This window comes from Camelus dromedarius, chromosome 29 (genome assembly GCF_036321535.1).
Source record: "Camelus dromedarius isolate mCamDro1 chromosome 29, mCamDro1.pat, whole genome shotgun sequence".
NCBI classification, from domain to species: domain Eukaryota; kingdom Metazoa; phylum Chordata; class Mammalia; order Artiodactyla; family Camelidae; genus Camelus; species Camelus dromedarius.
In genome coordinates, this window is record NC_087464.1 from 24604222 (window position 1) to 24626315 (window position 22094).

The window sequence follows — 22094 nt, forward strand, 5'->3', positions numbered from 1 at the left end:
TATAGCAGCACTGAATCATAATCAGAGAATATAGTTTATTCTATCTGTACATTTTAGAATGTCTCATAGATCAAGAGATCAAGTTTTGTAAATATTTCACGGACATGAAAATCCTGTGTATTCCCTAGTTGCCAGATCTGGAAATCAACATTAGTATTAATATTAATTGATATAAGAGCATCTTTATTCTTTCAATTATTCAGCTCCTTTGGATTTCTCTATATTTTGCCAGTTTAACAGACAGTAACTGAAAAGGGTATGCTAAATACGGAGCCTTCTTTTATTCAGCAGGATTTGTTGTATATGTGCTAGTTTATCAGCGATGGTACAGGCTGTCAGTCAGGGTATAAAAGTAGAGCTAAGCAGGAACATGAGACTGGCAGGCCCTGCAGAGTATCTCCTCAGTTTGTTTTCCCAGTAGAATCCCTCTGGCTTGTTAATACCCAAACTATATCGAACACATGTATTTGTCAATATGTTTTTGGCTGATGTTTACATAGGAAAAAATTGTATTTACATCCCAAAACCTCAGTTCAACATTTTAACAAAACAACAACATGCAGAAAAGTCTGAACTTAATTTCCAAGTGCAAATGGCAGTTTATCAGAATCACGTGCAGATGTTTTGAAAAGCAGGCTGGGTGTGCACAGGGCTTGTGGGAACTGCATGTACTGCTGCCACCAAGTCACTGGCCTTTGTTGGTTTTGTTTGTTAAGGTATAATTTATATAATTAAAAATATGTTCTTTTAAAAAGTGTACATTTCGGCAGTTTCGGCTAACATAACCACCACTACAATCAAAATACATGTCAATCACTCCCAAATTCCCGTCTACCCTTTGTAGTCAACTCCCCCCACCACCCCTGCCACCCTGGTCACCTCTGATCTATTTTCTGACCCTACAGTTTTGCCTTTTCACAATGACGTTTACATGGAATCGTGCAGCAGGTAGCCTTCCGAGTCTGGCTTCTTTCACTTAGCATGATGAACTTGCAATGCATTTGTGTTGACGTGTGTCTCATAATTCTTCCCATTGCCAATAACAGTCCACTGTATGGATAGACCAGTCCATTTCTCCATCCGCAACTGACAAACACTGAGTTGTTTCCAGATTTTGATTCTTATGGATAAATGCTATAAATTCACATGCAGGTTTTTGTTAGAACATCAATTTTCGTTTCTTTTGGCTAAGTATCTAAGAGAGGGACTGCTGGGTCATGTGACTATTGTATGTTTCTCTTGATAAGAGACTGGCAAACCGTCTTCCAAAGTGACTGAGCCATTTTACATTTCCACCAGCAATGAATGAGGATTCCTGTTGCTCCGTGTACTCATCAGCACTTGGTATTGTCAGCTTTCATTTTTAATGTTAGCTGTTCTAATAGGTGCATTTCCCTCGTGACGAATGAGGACGAGGAACTTTTCAATGAGCTTTTTTGTCATCCATATGTCTTCTTTGAGGAAATCTGTTTCAATTTTTTGCCCATTTTAAGATTGGATTCTTTATATTTTCTAATATTGAAAGTTCTGTATAGATTCCTGAATCAAGTCTTTTATGAGATGTGTAACGTGAGCATATTTTTTTTCCTTTCTGTGGCTAGTCTTTTCATCCTTTTAACAGTGTTTTTGGAAGAGTGGAAGTTCTCGATTTTGACGCTACCCAAGTTAGCAATCTTTTTTCTTTTATAGATTGTGTTTTTGATGTCATATTTGAGAAATCTTTACCTAATTCAAAGTCACAAGCATTTTCTTCTAGAGGTTTTCTAGGTTTAGATTTTTCATTTACGTGTTAGTTAGATCCATTGTGATTTAGATGTTGTAATTTTGACAGAGAAGGATCTCTTAAGCATTTTACAAGCCAAGATGATAGTTGTTACATATACAGGCATTTTGCTATGTTTCAATTAATGTTTTAGGAAATTATCTTAGAGTTTTGGGTTGTTACAGAATGCATTATCCAGATTTAAAAAAATGATCAGTGTTTGGGGGCAGAAGTTATGTTTTTCTGGAACACATTATTGATGTTAAGTGAGACACGCTTGTTTTCGTTGAAATGGAATTGTACCTCGAGCTCTCTTATTTGACGGCAGCACAAACTCTCCTTCTCATAATTATTATTCAAAAGCAGGGTCAGAATAAATAAGAATGGAAGAGACTGTATTCAGGTCCCTCGAATATGAGTTTATTTGCTTCGTTTTAGTCCCACGGAACATCCTTGCTTACAAAACCATGCTACTCCTCTAAAAAATGACTGAAATTTTAATAAGCTGGAGGAAGCAGGTGCCCAGGGGAGGATGGATCTGTTGCACTGTCAGAAAACCCCTCTGCCAGCACACACGCAGATAAAACATGCACGGCAGAAGGAATGAAAAGAATCAGCCAACTACGGAGAATCATACAGATTGTGTCTGCACCTGACAAAACTGCCAGTGGGCAGAGCATTCCATTCTTCTTTGTATTCATTCCCTTTTTTGTTTGAATTTTTTTTTACTGTGAGTAACTCAGCTTGATGTGTTTCTTGCCGGAGATTTTCAATAAATCATCAAGAACTACATATATAATCAGATAGTTCCTCACAACATTTATTCACTCATTCATTCTTCCATTTACCTAATATCTACTGATGCTTCCTCCACGCTTAACATGTAACAGTGAAGGAGGGAGCTGCAGTGCTTTGGTTCAAGGGCACTTAGCAATTTGATGGGCAGTGGACAGAACTCAAACTTGGAGGCTCTTGAGGAATATCCACCACTATCACTACAGGAATTAGGGTCTGTTGACAGGCACATAGTCATGGCAGAGTTGCTGGGGGCTCCAGGTGCTGCATCCAGCATGGGTCATGCTGTGGCTCTGGCAAGTTTGGGCGATGGGCTCCCGAGGATGCTCGGGAGCAGAAGTACATTTTCCCTTGTGTGTTAGTTTCTTGCTGCTGCTGTAACAAATGGCTATAAACTTTGTTGCCTGAAACAACCCAAATACATTACTTTCCAATGCTGGAGGTCAGACATCTGAAATGGGTGTCACTGGGCTAAAATCAATGTGTTGGCAGGATTTTGTTCCTTCTGGAAACTCTAGGGGAGAGTCTGTTTCCTGGCCTTTTCCAGTTTCTACAAGCCATCTGCGCTCCTTGCCGTATCGTCCCCTTTCTCCATCTTCAAAGCTCCTAGCATAGCGTCTTCAGCTCTCTCTCTGACTCTAACACTCTTGCTGCCCTCTTCCACTTCTAAGAACACTTGTGATTACATTGGGTCCATCCAGATAATCCAGGATAATCTCCTCATCTCAAGATCCTTATGTTAATCACACCTGTAAAGTCCCTTTTGCCATGTAAGGAGACATATTTGCAGGTCCTGGTAATAAGGATATGGACATCTCTGGGGGCCATTACTCTGCCTGATATACCTTGGGTTTCCTGGGCCTGTCATTTGGCTCACGCCCTCTAGGTAGGCCTTGCATCTTTCATGATGCCCTGTGCTCAGAAGCCCTGGGCACTATTCTGGGTATCTGAAGTTAGGCAGCAGGAAGTCTGTGGATATGTCATTAAATTGATAATCACTCCTGGTCCAGGAGATCATGTAGGAGCTTATATCAGACCCTGGAACTTCAAGAAAGCTGTTGATATCAGGACATTGGAGTGAAACTGGCAGGACCAGGGGACTCATGACAGCTACATCTGATCGTTAGCTGGAAATAAAAACCTGAACATAAGATAAACAACAATACGGTCCTCTCTTGTATCCCTCCCCTCCAACTCCAGCCTCCCACCTCCAACTCTATAGGTTAGACTCAAAGCATCTTATAGGTGAGAAGTTCCACTCCCTGCTGCTCTGCCCCAGTTGTGGATGCTCAAAGGAAGATATAACTACCTGGACTGGGACCAGCTTGCACCAGGTGGCTGATGGGTCCTTTTGAACCAGAGTCCAGCTTACACATTTGGAATGGATGGATTTTGACCAAAAATCTCCTTGCGTTTTGAAGAGAAGTCAAAACACTCTCTGGTTCAGAGAGGAACTTGAGGTGCTAGATGGCAAGCTTAAGCACAGCTGGTTAATTTCTGTTCCAACATTTCTTCCAAGTGGACACAGGGCCCACCCACCTGGGTCCCCGAGCACCAAACTTCACAGTAGTCTGGGTGGGCGGTACCCGGCTCTGCATCCATGTTGCTTTCTCTCTACAGCTGACTGCTTGGGCTAAGAATAGAAAACCTGCTGCACTCCTGCCACTGCTTCTTCTCAGACCCCTGGCAACACAGCCCTGGTCCCAGCAAACACAGCCAGTGCCCAGTAGCATTTTGAGCCAGTGGCCGCAGCCCAGGCCAGTTCACTAAGGGTCACGCCTCAGAGATCCTGTTGGTGCAGCCTGCTGGCCTGGCCCTAATAGAGGGCCCTGGGTCCTGAATAATATCTACTTGGGTGGATCTCTTGGGCATCCCAGGAGCCCTCCTTGAGTGGGCTGCTGACAGCTTGTGCGAGGAGACCTGCCTCTTGGTTCCCCCATCAGGTGTGGCAGGCAAGCCTCTGTTGGTGTGATCTGATGGGAAATGACCCAGCAGCAGCCTACAAGTCTCCAGACTTGCAAAGAAACCTGGGTAGTAGAGCACAGAGCAGCCAGGGCTCTGAGATTGGAGCCGCTGTGGTCAGTGGGCAAGGCTGGTGTCACAAGTTAGGCAGCTGGGCCCTGGCCTCCCCCTTGTCCTCAGCTGGAGAAGGCCTCTGCATATGGAGGAGTTTATGGTTTCCTCCTCCTTGGAGCCAATAACGAGTGTCTTCAAACCCAAGGATAGATGGTCCTTACCATGCAGCCAACAGGACAGGGTGGATTCGTGGCTCTGTCATTTATGGTGAGCCGCAGTAGACCCTGCGCGGGCTCCAGCTCTGAACTCTGGAAGGGTGAGCTTGAGGCTGGAAAAAATGAGTGGAGGAGATCTTTTTCTGAATTATTAAAATGAATCTGTATTTTCTAAAACGAATCTAAATGCAGAACTTACAGGTACTGAAGCAGTCCAAGAGGCTGGCACATGGATTTTGAAATACCTTTGGGAAAAAATGGACGTAGGTGGCTCAGGGAAAAAGGTCAGTTTCCTCCTGTGGAATCTACTCCGGGTTCTAGGGGACACTGGCCACAAAGCACTGTCATATTCTGGCTGTAGATTAATATTTCCAAGGGATGCGTGAGCTGAGGGCAATCAGCTGGTTGATGGGGGGACTCTCTTCATAGAGGCATTTTAGAAAATAAAGGAAAACAGAACGATAAAATTAGAATGTGACCATTTTGCAACCCTTTATGAAACAGACGAACTAGTAGATCAGAGAATGACACTCAATGGCTGTTAATATCACAAAAAGAATTATGTGTTCCTGGATGGAAGAACACAACACCGTTTGTAAAGTATTCTTGTTTAAAAAAAAAAATCAAATGTGAACTCGATGAAGCTGTTCATCTAACTACCAGTTTAAAGAAAATACACGGGACAGAGGAACATGCTAAACAACACCACAGGGCTGCGACCAGCAGGGTCCAGGCTGCGGGAGATCCTGCAGGTCAAATGGCTCAGTTTCTTCAATAAGTAAGTCTGAAGAGAGAAAAAGGGAAGCTACATAAGAAAAAGACTTCAGTCACATACCAGCAGGAAAGAGGGTGGGAAGGGGTAAATTGGGAGTTCAAGATGTGCAAATATTAACTACTATATATAAAACAGATAAAAAACAAATTTCTGTATAGCGCAGGGAACTATATTCAATTTCTTGTAATAACCTATAATGAAAAAAATATGAAAACAAATATATATGTATATGTATGATGGAACATGATGCTGGACACCAGAAACTGACACATTGTAACCGACTATACTTCACTTATAAAAAAAAAATCCAAATAAAATTTCTAAATACTTCAGCAGCAGCAACAACAACAACAAAAATCATCCCAGTAAAATAAGAAGTGAGGAGTGATGGTGAAAAAGAAGCATAAAACTGAAGCAAGATTGGCTGTGAGCTGGTAGCTGTTGGAGCTGGGTGATGGGTTCATGGTTTACGGGGATCATTTCACTGTTCTCTCTACTTTTGTAAATGTTTGAAATTTTCGAGAAGGAGGAGGAGGAGGAAAAGGAGGCGGGGAGGAAGAAGAGGAGGAGGAGGAGGAAGGAAAGAAAGGAAGGAGGGGGAGGAAGATGAATCAGATAGTAGGGCAGGGAGTCAAGCAGAGGAGACCGGCAGCAGGGATGGGTCAGGGACAGTGAATTGGCAAGAGGATCATGGGGTCAGGCTCCAGAGGTCAATGTCTGTGACCTCCTGTGCTGGCTGGGCGGTGCCAGAGGACCCACAGGCTGGGAGCTCTCCTCCCACCTTCTCCTGGACTCCACCCCAGTAGCTCTGCGTCTGTGTGAACAGGAGGAGCCTGACACCTGCACTTCTGGTTCAAAGTGAGAATTAGCTACCTTTTTGCCTGGAAATTACCAGCATGCTTCCCCCAGGCAGAGAACGTCTTGTTGCTCCTTTGGCAAGGGGCAGAATTTGCAGTGCTATGTGCTCTGAAGAGCCAACAGGAATCCAGAAAGATTCTCAGTGGGACTGAGGGCAGCTCGGGGCCCCTTGATAAAAACCATTTGAAATGCAGGGAATTGAGAGAAAGAAAATCAAAGCCTGAGACTGAGCCAGCAATTAGCCCAGCTCCTGGAATATATTTAAGTTAAGTCAGTCCACCAGGGAATTTTAGTCACGGCTCACTTTCTTTCGCACAGCCCATGGCTGGAATCCTAGCCCTTCAATCAGAGCTCGCCAGAAACACAGCAACAGCCTTTCTCTAAAATGCTTTATCACAGTTTTGCAAAGTCCTCCTGCGTTCCCCGCCCCCACCCGCACCCTGTGGATTTATTTACATACTGATTTATTCTTCTCTCTACAGCGGCAAGCTTCTTTTTAATTTACAAGACACTGGGGGTCGTGCATCTGGACAGTAGAGTCAGGGAGAAGGCCATCCTTCAGATGTGCTGAGCTGCACAGATCAGCCTTGTCAAAAGTCAAGTCTAGGGAGGGACGGTGAGGAGGCAGCCGCTGACCCCCTTGGTCTTCTTGCTGCCAAAGGAAAGGGCTTGCCCTGGAGGAAAGTCCAGGAGAAGAAGGAAATGGGAAAGAAACAGCAGGGAAGGTAATGAAAAAAGCAGCAGGGGTCTCTGGGTATGACCAGGACCCCCGCCAGGCTGAGGACTGGGGTCTCCCTACTGCAGCCCCAAATGGTCCGGTGTCCTCATCAGCAGGGAATCAGCCTCATCTGTTTCCAGGGCCTGCACAGTGCTGGCCCCTCTGACTCCCTACAGAGTGCATCCCAGACAGAGAGGACTCCGTTAAAAGAGGAAAGAAGAAAGGAAGCCAGAAAAAAGGAGAACACACAAGGGAAGGGCCTGGAAGAAACTGAGATGAGGGAGAGAAATCTGTCCCCTGGCAAAGGCCCTAGCCTGCAAGCAGCAGCCTTCCAGCACTTTTTATAGATGACTTTTTTTTTTTTTTTTTTTTTTTTTTTGGTGCTAGCAAAGCAAACACTGGAAAACCCCCTTCTAATTAGCATTCTTATCACTGCATTTCCCCTCTTCTCTCTCGTCTCAGGAGCACTTTTATTTTTAAGGGAAGGAGTAGCTGAGGCACAGAGATGACATCTTCCCAATGATCATAACGGATTTCTCACTAGCATTGTGCTGGGCAAGCCCACGCTGCCCGCCACCGCTTCTGGCCAGCTGGCTAGTCCGACCAGAGAAGCTGAGGGTCCCCGGAACTTGGCTTTCAACTTCCTTTTCAGGGCGGAGGCTCTGAGACTTCAGTGTTTAAAAGGAGATGTTTGTGTTTGCGTGGGATGGATCGGAGGACAGCCTTGTAGGAGAAAGTCAGCGCAAGGCTGGGGCAGCTTTCTGGGCAGGACGTGTGTGTCCCAATTGTGGCCTGAACTTCCAGCTGAGGTTTGGAGTTGGAACCCGAAAGTGTCCACTTCTTAAAGGGCCAGATCTCACACAGCACCAAGGGGACACTCTGATGGACTCAGCTGTCTTGGCTGGGGGCTCTGAGACTAAAAACTCGACCGCCGCAGGCTGCATTCTTGAAGAAGTTTGAAGAAAATGTAGCAGAACGAATCTCACCCGGGAAAAGTTCAAGCTAATGCATCTTGGCAAACGTAATGAAAAACACAGACAGTTGCTTTAAGAGAGGAGCCCAGAAAGAGGTCAAGTTCTGCTGAGAGAGGCAGGGCAGCAATCAGATGGGGGCTTAAGTTGCAGCGTGGCAGCCAGGGGTCAGACAGAGGGTAGGACGGTCTGCATCTGATTTCAGGAAGGGGAACCTCGCCACCTCCCCATAGAGCTCAGTCCCAGGGCCGCGGGATCCGAGGGCCGGGTGGAGAAGCGTTGAGCAGGGCTGGATTTATGAGGCCATGTTCAAGGGCTCAATGCAGCTTGCATTGCTTGGCTGGGCAGAGAGTCGAGGTTTTAAGCTAGTGACCAGCCCAGCCACATGTACGGCACAGTCCGCGGGGAAAGCAGGGGTTATTTACTCTGATTTGAGGTTTCGGAATTAAGAGTTCTCCTTGGAATGCTTAAAGTAAAAATTTCAGCCAATGATCAAAAATTAGTGACACCGAATTCTATCAGCTTGAGAAATACTCTTCGTGGGGAAGTGTTGGAAAATATCATGTTATGAGATACTTCCAATTAGAGAGGGGAGGTTAGTGCCTAATTCACAAATTACACAACCAAGACCGGCTGTAACACAATAGCCACATTTTATCTTGGATTTACAGTCAGCCAACCGGAGAAAATCTGAGATCAGAGGTATGATTTCCACCTAAGCAGACTGAGTAACCAAAACCCCTCCCCAGGCTCCTGCCAAGACAATCACTGGGGCCACAGGATAGAGGAAACCCCCTTTACATGCTTTGCTTTGACTCTCAGTATTTAAAAATTTGCTATTTACCAATAACGTTTTTTTGAAAATTGGTTATTAAAGGGAAAGACTTACACATACATATCTTGTCTTCCCATTAAGAGCTATACTTAGAATAACCAAATTGCCCCTGTTGAGAGGGAAAGATACCCCCCACCCCAACAGAAGAATGCAAGCTAATAAACGGAGAAGGAATGATAAAATTGGAAAGTTACCATTTTGCAGCTCCTATTGGGATAATTGTTTCAGACAAGGATCATCAGTGGGTGCTGAAACCATCCGAAGTTTGAGAGTGAATTACATATTTACAAGGTACCAGTTATCACCCCAAAGTTTACTTGCTAGTTCCAAGCAGGGGGGGACCTTACTTTGCAATGAAGGGATCAAGCCATAACCACTAAACCCAGTGATCAATTACTAACAGTAGGCCAACCTGGCATTACACTTGACTCCCCAGTGCAGTGGAAAATAGATAGACAGCTTTTGACTCCCCCAGAACTTAACTATCAATAACCTACTGTTGACTGGAAGCTGTACAGATCGCATAGACAACTAACACATATTTTGTATGTTATATGTATATCCACATGTATTTTATTCATTCGTTTTTTTTTTCTTAATTTTTTTGAAATCTCTAGGCTACATGGTTCATTTGTGAGTTTTTTTAAGTGGTCACAAATCTCCAAAAAGTGTTCAAATATGTTTATTGAAAAAACCCTGCGTATAAATGGACCCATGCAATTCAGACCCATGTTGTTCAAGTGTCAGCTCCGTCTGCCTCCTGATGTGATGCAGTGCTAAGTACATCTACATCTGCTAAGCGTCTTCTGCGAGGGTTTCCAGATAAAAAGGTTTCACCTGAATCACATCAGGACTTCAGATTTAACTTCCATCCCAGGAGAAAAACAGGGGAGGCGGGAGTATGTTAGGTGTCCCCTCAGGAAAGTAATCGGGCAAATCCAGAAGATGGGGTATTCCACAGTATCTTCACCAAGTCATTGTCGTAGGAAAAAGGAGTGAGGTGCGAGTTCTGGATCAGAAGAGACTTAAAAGAGCTAATTACCAAATGCAGTTTTGATCCTTTAGTCCTGGAGTGAGCTGATCAGCTGCAAAGGGTATTTTTGGGAATAAGGAAGAACTCTGAATACAGACTAGGTATGTATGATATGATTTTTAGGAATTACTGTTAATGTGGTTAGATCGATAATGATACCATGGTTATGGAGGAAAACGTCCTTTCTAGAGATGCATCTCCATGTAGTATTTAAGGATGAAGTGTCATGATTTTTATACTGTAGTACAAAATCCTTGAGAAAAAAAAAGACAAGCAAAACCAAAAAAATTTTTCGAGATTTATAGATACTGACAGGTATATATAGAATAGATAAACAAGTTTATACTGTAGAGCACAGGGAAATATATTCAAGATCTTTTAGTAGCTCACAGAGAAAAAGAATATGAAAATGAATATACGTATATTCATGTATGACTGAAAAATAGTGCTGTACACCAGAAATTGACACAATATTGTAAACTAACTATAACTCAATTTAAAAAATAACAAACAAACCTTGCCACTGACCATAGGAAACAATGAGAACAAATTCTCCCCTGCAAATACTTGCTAAACCCCTGCCACGTGGCAGGTTTGCTACCTGCTGGGAATACAGCAGTGAGCAGGATGAGCACATGGTGCCCACTCTCAGGAAACTTCGAGTTCAGAGGAAAAGGTCAGGAGAGCCCAATATTCATAAAGACAACTGTTACTTAACATTTGTCATGGGTCAGTGTGACCGTGCTTACATGCAGGACCTTAATCCTCCCACCAGCCCTCGGAAATGGGTACGCTTATGCTTCCACACTCGGAGCTCTGGGAGGGATGGCACGAAGCCCAAGGCACGGAGCTGGTGAGAGGCTGAACCAGGTCCTAACTCTTAGATTCGTGCGCTGGTCCCAGCTCCTTCCCAGGTGTGTGGTGGGAGGCCCCCGCTGCTCTGTGATGTCTTAGGGTGGATTAACACTGCCTCTTTTTCTCTACTTCCGCCTCTTTTCTCTTGAATTTTTTGTAAGATGACCCCATCTTGGCTGTCAACCAAGAGAAGTGCTGTTTCATTTACGTAAAGGATACGAAAAGTAAAATGATAAAAACCCCGTGCTTCTCATACCTAAAACTCCTGGAAACTGCCTACCCTCCTCCTTAGTCTCTGCTGGAACGTACATTCTCGACTTCCTCTGGTTAAGACCGCTTTCTCCTCAAACACATTAAGATAAATATATTTAAGACTAATTATTCAGTTATTTAATGCTGTGCTCGGCCTTCTGTTACTTTAATTGCTAGTATTAAGCAAAATTATTTCCTGCATTGAAAAAATGTGCAGCTTTTGGCTACATTATGCTTCTGAGAGCTAGAACTGGACCTTGACCTCCACTTGGCCGTCACTGGTCATCAAATATTTGTTCAGTATCTGCTATGCGCCATGTACTATGCTGTATTTATAACATGCTTTCCCTGGCACTCCGGGCCCCTCAGGGCAGCTTTACAAACAAGGTTTAGGATCCTGGCTCGTCTGCAAGTTGGGAATGGCCTGACTACTGACCGTATATGCCCTTAGGGCTAGCACTCAGTGTCCACAGGGAAGTCCGGTTTCATGAGCCTGTCACCACTGCATGACGCATTGCCACGGGCAGGCAGCTTTATGGCATCATGGTAAATAGTTTCTGCAGCAGAGGCTCCTCTTCTCAGAGGAGGTGTGATGAGTCCCCGGCAGCCTCATCCCTGTGCAGAACGCTCAGCCATTCTCTGGGCGCTTCTGGCAGTGTGGCAGTGAGAGGCTGTGACATGGGACACTGGAAGACCTCCATCCAAGGACCTTTGGTAGTTACATTGGAGACAGATGTGTAGTGTCCCCATCCCGCTGGCCTGGGCTTCTGTCTAAAGTCACCTTGTTGGTGGCTTTTTTTTTCCTCCTCCACTTTTGCCCAGAGAAGCCCTATTGATGCCAGTGGATTTCCATATCCAAGAGGGACTTGAGGAGCTCCAGAGGTTAATGGACTTGTCCCTTGCTACCCAGGAAGTCCAAGGTGGAGCCAGAACAGCACAGCTCCTGCCGCCCATCAGAGTCGTGGTTGCCGCTGGAGGACTCCAAGTGCCCACGTGCCACTAGAGGAACGACTCAGCTGGGCTGCACAGGCTGTGGCATGTGTGAAATTTCACACCTCGGAGACAGCACTTCTGTGTGTGTCCGGGCTGCTTTCCTGCATGTTAGGTTTTTAATAAGTGTGAGTTATTCTATACCAAGAGCTTTGTCATAGATTATTTAATTTCTTTTCCAGAAAACACATTTCTCCGCTCTGCATTTTGTTAATCACCTACCTAGTCACAGAAACAACTGCTGGGGGGGTGGTTCCCTTTGAAAAGTACATTTTCCCCATTGATTGCTGCAATGTTATATGTTTATTTAAAAAAAAAAAAAGACAGACGGGCATAGATAAAAGAATTTTAACTACCTGTAATTCCATCACTCAGACATAACTACCGTTAACATTGTGTGGAATTGGCTTCCAGTCTTTTCTCTATATTCAACATAATTTTTAAAAACAAAATTGGGATCACACTACTGCCTATAACGGCAGCTTATATTCTGTTTTGTTTCTAGAGAACGTCGTATTGTGAGCGTGCTCTTGAGCTGTCAAATAATTTTCAAAACCAGTATTTTCTAACGGCTGTGTGACATTTCAGCAAGTGAATTAGCCATGATCTATTTAACCAACCTCTGATGACCCAGTGGACATTTTCTGGTATTTTGCTGTCATAAAAGGTGATGTGGCTCCTTCCTGGCTCTGTCTCACCTGACGCACGAATATCTTTGGAGCCACCGTGTGAGAAGCCTGGCTACCCCTGACACCTGAGCCACCATGCTGGAGAGATGACAGAGAGGAAGGGGGAGAGAGGTATCTTAGGAGCCCCGGCTGTTCCAGTCCGCACCCGTGGGATCTTCCCAGCCTGGGCTCCTGACGTGTGAAGGAGAAGAGCCTTCAGATTGTTTCATTGCTAATCACAGTCTGATGACTACAGTTGACCCCTGAACAACGCAGGGGGTTAGGGGAGTGGAATCAAAAGCCTGCCTGTAACTTATAGTAGGTCCTCCGTGTTCAGGGTTCCTCCATACCTGCCACTCAACCAACCATAAGTCAGGCGTTGTGTACTGCTGGAAAAAATTTGCGTATAAGTGACCTGCGCAGTTCAAACTTGTGTTGTTCAAGGGTTAACTGTCCGTGAGACATCCTGAGCAGGAACCACGCAATCAGTCCACGGAACCGTAAGAGTTAACAATAGAGTGACTGTTGTTGTTTTAGGCCACTAAGTTTTGAGGTCACTTGTAGCCTAACAATAGGTAACTGGGACACCAGGTGTAGGAGAAAGAGCTTCCAGGCAAAGGGACGGTCTGAGTGCTTTTCCCTCTCAGCCTTCTTTCTGTTCTGTTTTCAACGATCCCTTATGCAGATGGCTCCCGCAGCTGTAACTACGACTCTCCCCTCTGCCAAGCTGCAGTGTACACCCGGGTCTAGCCGGTGGTTGGAGGAAGATCGGTGCCAGAGAGGCAGAGCAGAGGGTGAGGAGCGCAGACCCCACAGCTGGGTCCAAGGCCACAGAGACCAAGGGCAGAGGGTGCGGTCACAGGTGCGGGCAGCTGCCCGCGGTGGAGCCCGGGGCCTGGGGGGCGAGTGGGGCCGGCGATGCTCCGTGCAGCAGTGAGGGTGGGTGAGGCTCACCGCTTGGGGCGTCGGGCTGGGCTCCCTCCAGGCAATCTTTACATGCGCTTCCCCCTCTTTTCCTAAGTGGTAGCTACAAAGCCCCTGATCCCATCCTCACTCTCTCCTGGAGGAAAGGACTGTGTGGTGGTATCAGCAGAGCAGGGCAAAGAGGGTAAGGAGTGGAAAGGCAGCAGAGTGCCAGGGGGAGAGCTGCCCAGCAGGCTGGCCAGGCAGCCCGGCTTCTCAGACCACCAGTCCCACAGCTCCAGTGTCCTCAACAGTTTGAAGAGATGGCGAGAAACCTTCCTCCTTTGGTTGAGAAGGTCCTAGGGAGTTCCCGTACGGAGCACCCAATACGGACTATGACTGGGTCAGATTATGTGAGGCAACGAGAGCTTGTATGAGACTCGGTGCCGACCACGACGAAGGCTGTCCTGAAAAACGCCAGGCCTGGGCAGCTCGAGGTGGGCAAGGGCTGTAGGGACGGCGGGTGGGGGGGCTGTCCCCCGAGGTGGGGGGAGGACAGGTATTTCAATCATTTACACTCGTCAACAGCGTTTAGCTGAGCTCCTGCTGTGCTGCATCCTACCCCAATCTAGGGAAATAATGGAGAAAAAGCACAGCCCTGGCCTCAAGAAATTCAGTTTATTAGGGGAGAGAGACCAATAAGAAGTGGTTTCAGTACAGCGTGAGGCAGGCAGGGACGTGTCAGGTGGGACACCTAACTCCAACCTGGGGATTGGTGAAAACTTCCCGGAGAGAATCTTGATCATTTCTTGAATACAGGAAACCATCTGTGTTCCCCAAACCCAGGCCAGAAATTTCTCAGCACAGAAATTTGGCACCAAAACGCTCCATGTGCCTTTGAATTTTAGGAATTTAAGATGTCCTTGACATTTCAGGGAGCAGCTCACCCCAGCAGTACAGGCCAGGAGGTCTCATAGCGGCGAGACCACTGCGGGTCCCCGGCCGAGCGGCCCACTCTGGGGGTGCGCCCCTCCGCTGACGTATTGGCAGCTCCAGTTCATGGTGGCTGGGCACCTGATTTTCAAGGAAATTGGGCTCACAAACACGTGGGTCACCCTCCATCCCCAGAAATCTGGGGGCAGCCACTGGGTTGAGACCAGAATGAAATAGCCCATTGTCCACACCCCACTCTCCAGCCCAGCCTCCAGCCCCTTCCTGGCTCCCCGCCTGCCCCGAAGGAAGAACAGGAGGAAAATCTTGACGGCTGGCCTGACAGATCGAAGTCCAGAACACTCACTGGGCCGTGTTTTATTGGCGAGCAGGGATACTGATCTTTAAAGGCGCCCACACGGGTTCCACTTTGTCTTTTTCTTCCTGCTTGGCCCTAGGAAGCTCCTGGACTGTGGGGCCCACTGTGCCTGAGCTTCCTGCCTGGATGCTGTGGGCAGACCCAGGACAACCTGGCCACGCCTCTGCCCTGAATATGTAGGTGAGTAAGTCAGATTCGGCGCACTGACTTTTTGGCACACGTACCTGCATTTGCTCCCCCAGATTGAGAGTCAAGAGGAGGGGAAGTGGGGGCTCTTGCATAGACCTCAGCCCCCCGACGCCGTCATCCTTGCGCCAGCTCCTTCATTTGCGTGTCCGCCACTAACAAGGCTACTTTATTAAATGGCACGTTTTAGTTCTTATCCTGCTGCTCTTCCTTACTTGGGATCCAAAGGAGCAGGCTGACTGGCAGGGTCATGCTTTAGCATTCCTGGGTCCCTGGTTGTAATGCCATTATAATACTTACAATTCCACTGAAACCTTAACCCCAGCCTCGAAGGGTAAAGGGAAGGCAGAGCCTTTGCTCGTGGGCACCTTGGACCAAAGCCCAGAGGCCTTGGGAGCCTCCCAGGCTTACTGGCTCAGCTTCAGGAAACAGCAGGAAGCAGACAGGCTGGGGGGTTCGGAGCCGGGGGTGAGAGTACCGCCTCACCCCCCACCTCCAGGGGCAGCGCCAGGTGCCCAGTCTCTCTGGCAGCGTGATGCTTTGTGGCATGAGTCTGGCAGGGTTTTCCGCTGGGAGGCCTGAGCCAGCTGGTCCCTGGGAGGCGGGGGTGTGTGGAGAGGGGGATGAGGGGCAGGAACCATGCGAGTCTTCCTTGCACTGAGCTCTGAGGGGACTACTACTCCTGGGTGAATCCTGGCCAAAAAGGTCGTGGTAGGCCAAAGGATGGTCCCCCCAGAGGTGCCCACGCCTCACCCCTGGGACCTGTGAATACGTTATGGGGCAAAGGGGACTTTTATGTAGTTACAGTTATTATTTTAATGGTTTCTAATTAATTAAGATGTAATTAAGGTTATAGATCTTAAAATGGGACAGTCTTCTGGGTTAGCCAGGTGGGCTCAATGTGACCCCATAAGCCCTTAAAGTGGAAGACCCTTTCCCAGCTGGAGAGGGAGGGAGTGGCGGAAGACACGGCAGGAAAGATGAGGCCCAAGAAGGCTTGAACCTCTGTCACTGGCTTTGAAGATGAAGGGTCCGTGAGCCAAGGAATGTGAGTGGCTTCTAAAAACCAAGAATGACCCCGGGCCGACGGCCATCAGGCCTACAGCCACTTGCAACTGGCTTCTGCCAACAACCTGCACGAGCCTGGATGTCATCCTCCCCCAGAGCCTCTTAACGAGCCCAGCCCTGCTGAAACCTTGGTTGTAGCCTGGTGAGACCCATGTCAATCTCCAGACCTGCAAACTAGGAGATTGTAAGTGGGTGTTGTTTTAAGCTCCTGTGTTTGTGGTGATTGTCATGGCAGCAATAGAAAGTAAATACAGAAGTGGAAGGCTGAGCGGTATTGCAGAATCAGTCCATGACCTTGGTCTTGCAGTGCACTTGGCCATCTGCACTGTCTTCAAGAGCTGGGACATGGGATTCCTAAAACACAAACTGATTCTCACTCGGGTGCTCTACCAGCGTCTTGGGGCTGTGGTTCTGAGCAGTGAACTCTGCCTCTTGCGCAAACACTGTTGTCATGGACGATACCTGGGCCCTTCTGTGTCAGTCCTGGTCCCATTCGCCTTCTGATAGATGGCTTTCTGAGTGAGGAGACCCCACGGTTGCCCTGAGGCCCTCCAAGCAGAAAGAATGGCAGGGGGTAGGTCAGGCTAGGGCAGCCAGGGACAGCATGCTCTATGCCCCAAAAGGAGAGAGTTTTGTGGATCAAAAGTAGTATCCTGTCTTATGAGTGTGGTTCTAGACCCTGAGGACGGACATCTCAGCTGAGCAATCTTTCAGTCCTTCTGCAGACGAGGTCAGATAGAATTATGTCAACTCGGAGCTGTGGGATCAGCCAAGGGTAGGCCTACACCTTCATGAGAGGCCCCCTGGGGACAGTGCCCGGACACAAGTGATCTAGAAGGTGATCTTCCTCTGTTTGGGTCCAGTTAGCCAGAGCATGTCGGTGCAGCTGGGTTTTTACCTGTATTTGTCTCCGTTGGCCTTTTCTCCTTATCAAAACAGAGTAGATTCATCCAATGAACCATGAGAAGTTACCCAGCTTCCCTGGGTAGTGGCCAGCCTTTCCAGGAATTCAAACATCCCCAACTGGCCCAAGTTGTCTAGGTGGCAGGAGTAGCGATGATTTAGGAGGGAAATCAGGGCTCTGTCCTTTCACCAAGTCTTTCTGGTAAATTAATAAATTAGCGGAGGAAAATCCTGACTAGATTCCAGCCTTTCAACTCAAATCCTAGAAGACTCAAACAGCAACCAAACCAATAGGGAGTGGAGTCAAGGAGATTTCACTCCTACTATTTCTAAGCAAATGGCAAACCCTAATAGAACTGCTGTCAATTAAAGATAAGGAAGCAGAGAAAAACTCAGCATGGAACCTATGCAAAAAAGCACCTACAATAAAAGGCTGCAGGAGACAAAGGATGAATGAAGAGAGTTCGTCTGAAATTTTACTCTAGGAAGCAGAAGAATGACAAAACCTTGGACGGGTGAGAGGCAGGAGCTCAGCCGTTTCATGCTCTGCTGGTGGCGACATAAATTGGCCCAGCCTTTCCCGAGTGCATGAGGATGGAAGGAACGTTTTAAATGAGGGTCCCTTTGACCCAGCAATCCCACTTCTTGTAATTTTCCCCAAGACAATAATTACCAAAGTCTACAATGCTCGAAAGACAAGGATTTCCACCTCGGCTTTGTTTATCATAGTAAAAAAAAAAAAAATGGATGTTTCCCTAAATAAATAGTCATCGTGGGCTTCAATCATTGGTTAAAGAAATTCTAGCACATTCATATCGATGATTTATAAATGATGGTGTAGCTCTTTATCTGATGACATGGAAATTTGCCTATGACATGTGTAACTGATACAGAAAAGAGGAAAACAGAACAGCATGGTCCCACTTGTAAAATATTTTAATAAGTACACATAGATGTCTGGAAGGATGTTTACCTTAACAGTTGATTTTTACTCTATTCTTTGCATATTTCTGTATTACTTCAGCATTTATGATGAGCATGAAACTTTAACAGAATAAAGCTAGTTTCAAAATAAAGGGAGAAAAAAAATGTGATGGAAGTCCACTCAATCTGCTGGATGTGATGAGACCCGTGGATGACAAGCTGGAAAATGTCAGTTACTGTGGGGAATCATAAAAAATGACATCGGCATATGTTAAACATTTTAATTCAATTTAAAACACATACATGAACATCCACCCATTCACTGCTTTTTTTTTTTCCTGTGGGTGTCTTTTTAAAATTTATGTATTGAAGTATAGTTGACTTATAGTGTTTCAGGTGTACAGCAAAGTGATTCAGTTATACATACATACATACATATATACTCTTTTTCAGATTCCTTTTTTAAATTGAGGTATAGTCTGTTTATAATGTGTTAATTTCTGGTGTACAGCATAGTGATTCGGTTATGCATGTATATGTATTCCTTTTCATATTCTTTTTCATTATAGGCTATTCCCAGGTATTGAATATAGTTCCCTGTGCTATACAGTAGGGCCTTGTTGTTTACCTATTTTAGATATAGTAGTTAGTACCTGCAAATCCCCAATTCCCTATTTATCCCTCCCTCCCCCGCCTCAGATTCTTTTCCATTATAAGTTACTACAAGATATCGAATACAGTTCCCCGTGCTGTACAGTAGGACCTTGTTATTTTATATATAATAGTGTGTATCTGTTGATCCCAAACTCATAATTTACCCCTACCCACCACCCCATTTCCCCTTTAGTAACCATTAGTTTGTTTTCTTTGTCTGTCGGTCTATTTCCGTTTTGTAAATAAGTTCACTTGTATCATTTTTTTAGATTCCACATCTAAGTGATATCATATGATATTTGTCTCTCTCTCTGTCTGACTTGCTTCACTTAGAGGTAATCTCTAGGTCCATCCATGTGGCTGCAAATGGCATTATTTCATTTTTTATGGCTGAGTAGCATTCCATTCTGTGTGATTATATATACCACGCCTTCTTTTCCAGTCATCTGTTGATGGGCATTTAGGCTGCTTGCATGCCTTGGCTGTTGTGAACAGTGCTGCTGTGAACATTAGGCTACATGTATCTTTTCAAAGTAGGGCTTTTGTCTTTTCCGGATATGTGCCCAGGAGTGGGATTGCTAGGCCATATGGTAAGTCTATTTTCAGTTTTTTAAGGAAACTGCTTTCTGTTTTCCACAGTGCCTGCACCAATTTGCATTCCCACCAGCAGCGTGGAAGGGTTCCATCATTCACTGTTTCTTGATATAAGGATAAGACATTTTCTTTTTATGTGTTGTAAAACTACAATCTGAATGCAGAAGTCTTACAGCTTTTTCCCTATAATGCTCGCCTGTATTTAACTTGATACTGTTTTTAACGCACTTTCATCAAGTCGGTACTCATTCCTGTTTCTCCTCTGCCATGCTCTAGATTAAGAACAAAAAAAGTCGAAAACTTGCTTTTTCAACCTGCTCTCTAGCAGGGGCTGGCCATGTGGCAAAATTCTGCTCAGTAAGGCACCAGCCGTCTCCTGAGGGTTTCTGGCACCACTGTAGCTTTCAGCCTTCCATTTAGCTGTCCAGTCAGCTACCAACTTTTTGTTCGTTTACTCCTGTTCTGATTTCTTTACTCCTGTCCTTACATCACTGGACCCGCCACACCCACTGGGCATCCCTGGCCTCGCCAGACATCACGGTAGATATGGAGGGAGTCCTTGAGCCCACTGCATTACCGGGGAACCGGCCTTGCGCCTGCAGCGCACTGCCATAGCTTGCGTGCATGACAGCCGCCTCTCCTGAACGCCACCGCCTCCGCCATGTGTTGCTGCCGCCAACATCAACACCACGGCCAATACCCCAGGCCCCAGGGGGTCAAAGCTGTAGAGTGGTTTATAGCAAAATGGGGGGAGGGTATCTCCACCCCTTGATACATCACACTTAGAGGATCCACAGGCTGCTTATACCCTCTGGCTCTCTGAGTATTTGGCAAAAGATTCCTTTCCGTTTGGAGTCACACTCTGCTGCTGTGACCTGAGCCGCGGGAGACTGACTGGGGCAGGTCTGAGTGGCAGGCACCCAGCTTTATGTGGAATTTTCCCTCCTCCCTGAAAACCCCCTCCATTGACAGGACAGCTTGGTGCACCCGACTCCTGTGCTGAGTAAGTGCTCTCCTAGCAGGCTCTTTGACCCCTCGTGCCAAGAGACCCCTCAGAAGGTCTCTAGGCATGTTTAGATTTTATTAGTAAGTACATTTGGACTCAAGCTGGGTCTCCCGTTGCAGAATTTGGTGGTGGGAAGTTGAGGGCGAGGAGGGGAGGGAGGGAGGTAAAAATTCTTAAGTGTTTTTACTTATAAACAAATAAATCTTCTTTTGTGATAAATGGAATACCCTTTATGGCGTGTAAAATACGTAGAGAAAAAAAGACAGTAAAGAAAATAAAACTCACCTATAATCCCACTACTTAGAAATAGTCACAGATAATGTTTTGATGCTCTGTATTCCCCCACAGGTTCACATTATCAAGATCAGGCCATTTGCACAATCTCACAGGCTCCTTTTTTAACGACTTACCATTGCATCACAAGCATTCTCTCTTGCCACTTAAAATTATTTACAAGCACATTTTTAATGGTTATAAGATATCCAGCGCTACGTGCATTTGTTAGGAGTCTTTTGATTGAAAGTCACGGAAACCTACTCGAGTGAGTATAAAATTTTTTTTAAAGAAAGACATTTGTTATGGGGATCAGGGATGTTTCCTGAAAACTAAAGGCAGAGATGCAGCCAGACTGTAGGGCTAGATCATACACCGAGACTGGACCGGAGTGTGGGGGAGCCGGGGAGGCCCCCCCACCGCCTGCCTCTTCCTGTCTCCCTCTCCAGTTTCCGCTACTTCCTTTCTTTCTTTTTTTTTAATTGAAGTATAGTCAGTTTACAATGCTGCGCTAATTTCTAGTGTACAGCACAGAGATTGTTATATATACACATATATTTTTCTTTTCATATTCTTTTTCATTATAGGTTATTATAAGATATTGAGTCTAGTTCCCTGTGCTGAACAGTAGAGCTTTGTTGTTTATCTATTTTATATACAGTAGTCAGTCTCTGCAAATCCTGAACCCCCAATTTATCCCTCCAGTCCCCTCTTCCGCCCCCAGTAACCACAAATTTGTCTATGTCTGTGAGACTGTTTCTGTTTTGTAAATCAGTTCATTTATGTTATTTTTAAAGATTCCACATATGAGTATTTTTTCTTTTTCTTTCTGGCTTATTTCACTTAGAATGACAATTTCTAAGTCCATCCATGTTGCTACAAATGGCATTATTTCACTCTTTTTTATGGCTGAGTAGTAGTCCATTGTGTGTGTGTGTGTATATACATCCAGCCATCTGTCAGTGGACATGTAGGTGCTTCCATGTCTTGGCTACTGTACATAGTGCTGCTATGAACACTGGGGTGCATGTGTCTCTTAGTTTTCTCTGCTTTTGTTTATCAGCTTTTGAGGAAAACTTGGCCCTGTTCACATCTAAATTTACACGTCCAGGAAATCCAGAGAGAAATTGATCTCGCTCAGCTCTAGTGTCAAATATTTGGGGAGAAGCCTTGGTTGGCCCAGTTCTGATCACCTGCTGACCCTGTCAATAGCAGGGAAGGGGACCAGGGTCATTTGGTGGGAACCTGGCTGCTCTAACTGAAATATGAAGTGGAAGGTGAGGGGCAAAGGGTAGGGAGCTCCCAGAATGTTGGGACAGGCAGAGTTGCCAGACAACCTATGTTGATAGTTCATAGTTTACCAAACCATTTCCCTATCGGGTTCGTCAATACATGCAAGTAGGTACTGAGCTGGGGGTGAAGGTTGCTGTGTTATCTCACTCTCCTCCCCCAGAGTACACAGCTCCCAGATCCTGCTTGGCCAAGACGCCAACTTACACTTACAGGCAGGTGTTAATGGAGCGACAGAGAG

At 45.9% G+C, this 22094-nt stretch overlaps 1 pseudogene; it reads right to left on the reverse strand.

Moving 5' to 3' along the window:
* Positions 1–22094, reverse strand: part of LOC105087326 (uncharacterized) — a 39503-nt pseudogene that overhangs the window by 2695 nt on the left and 14714 nt on the right.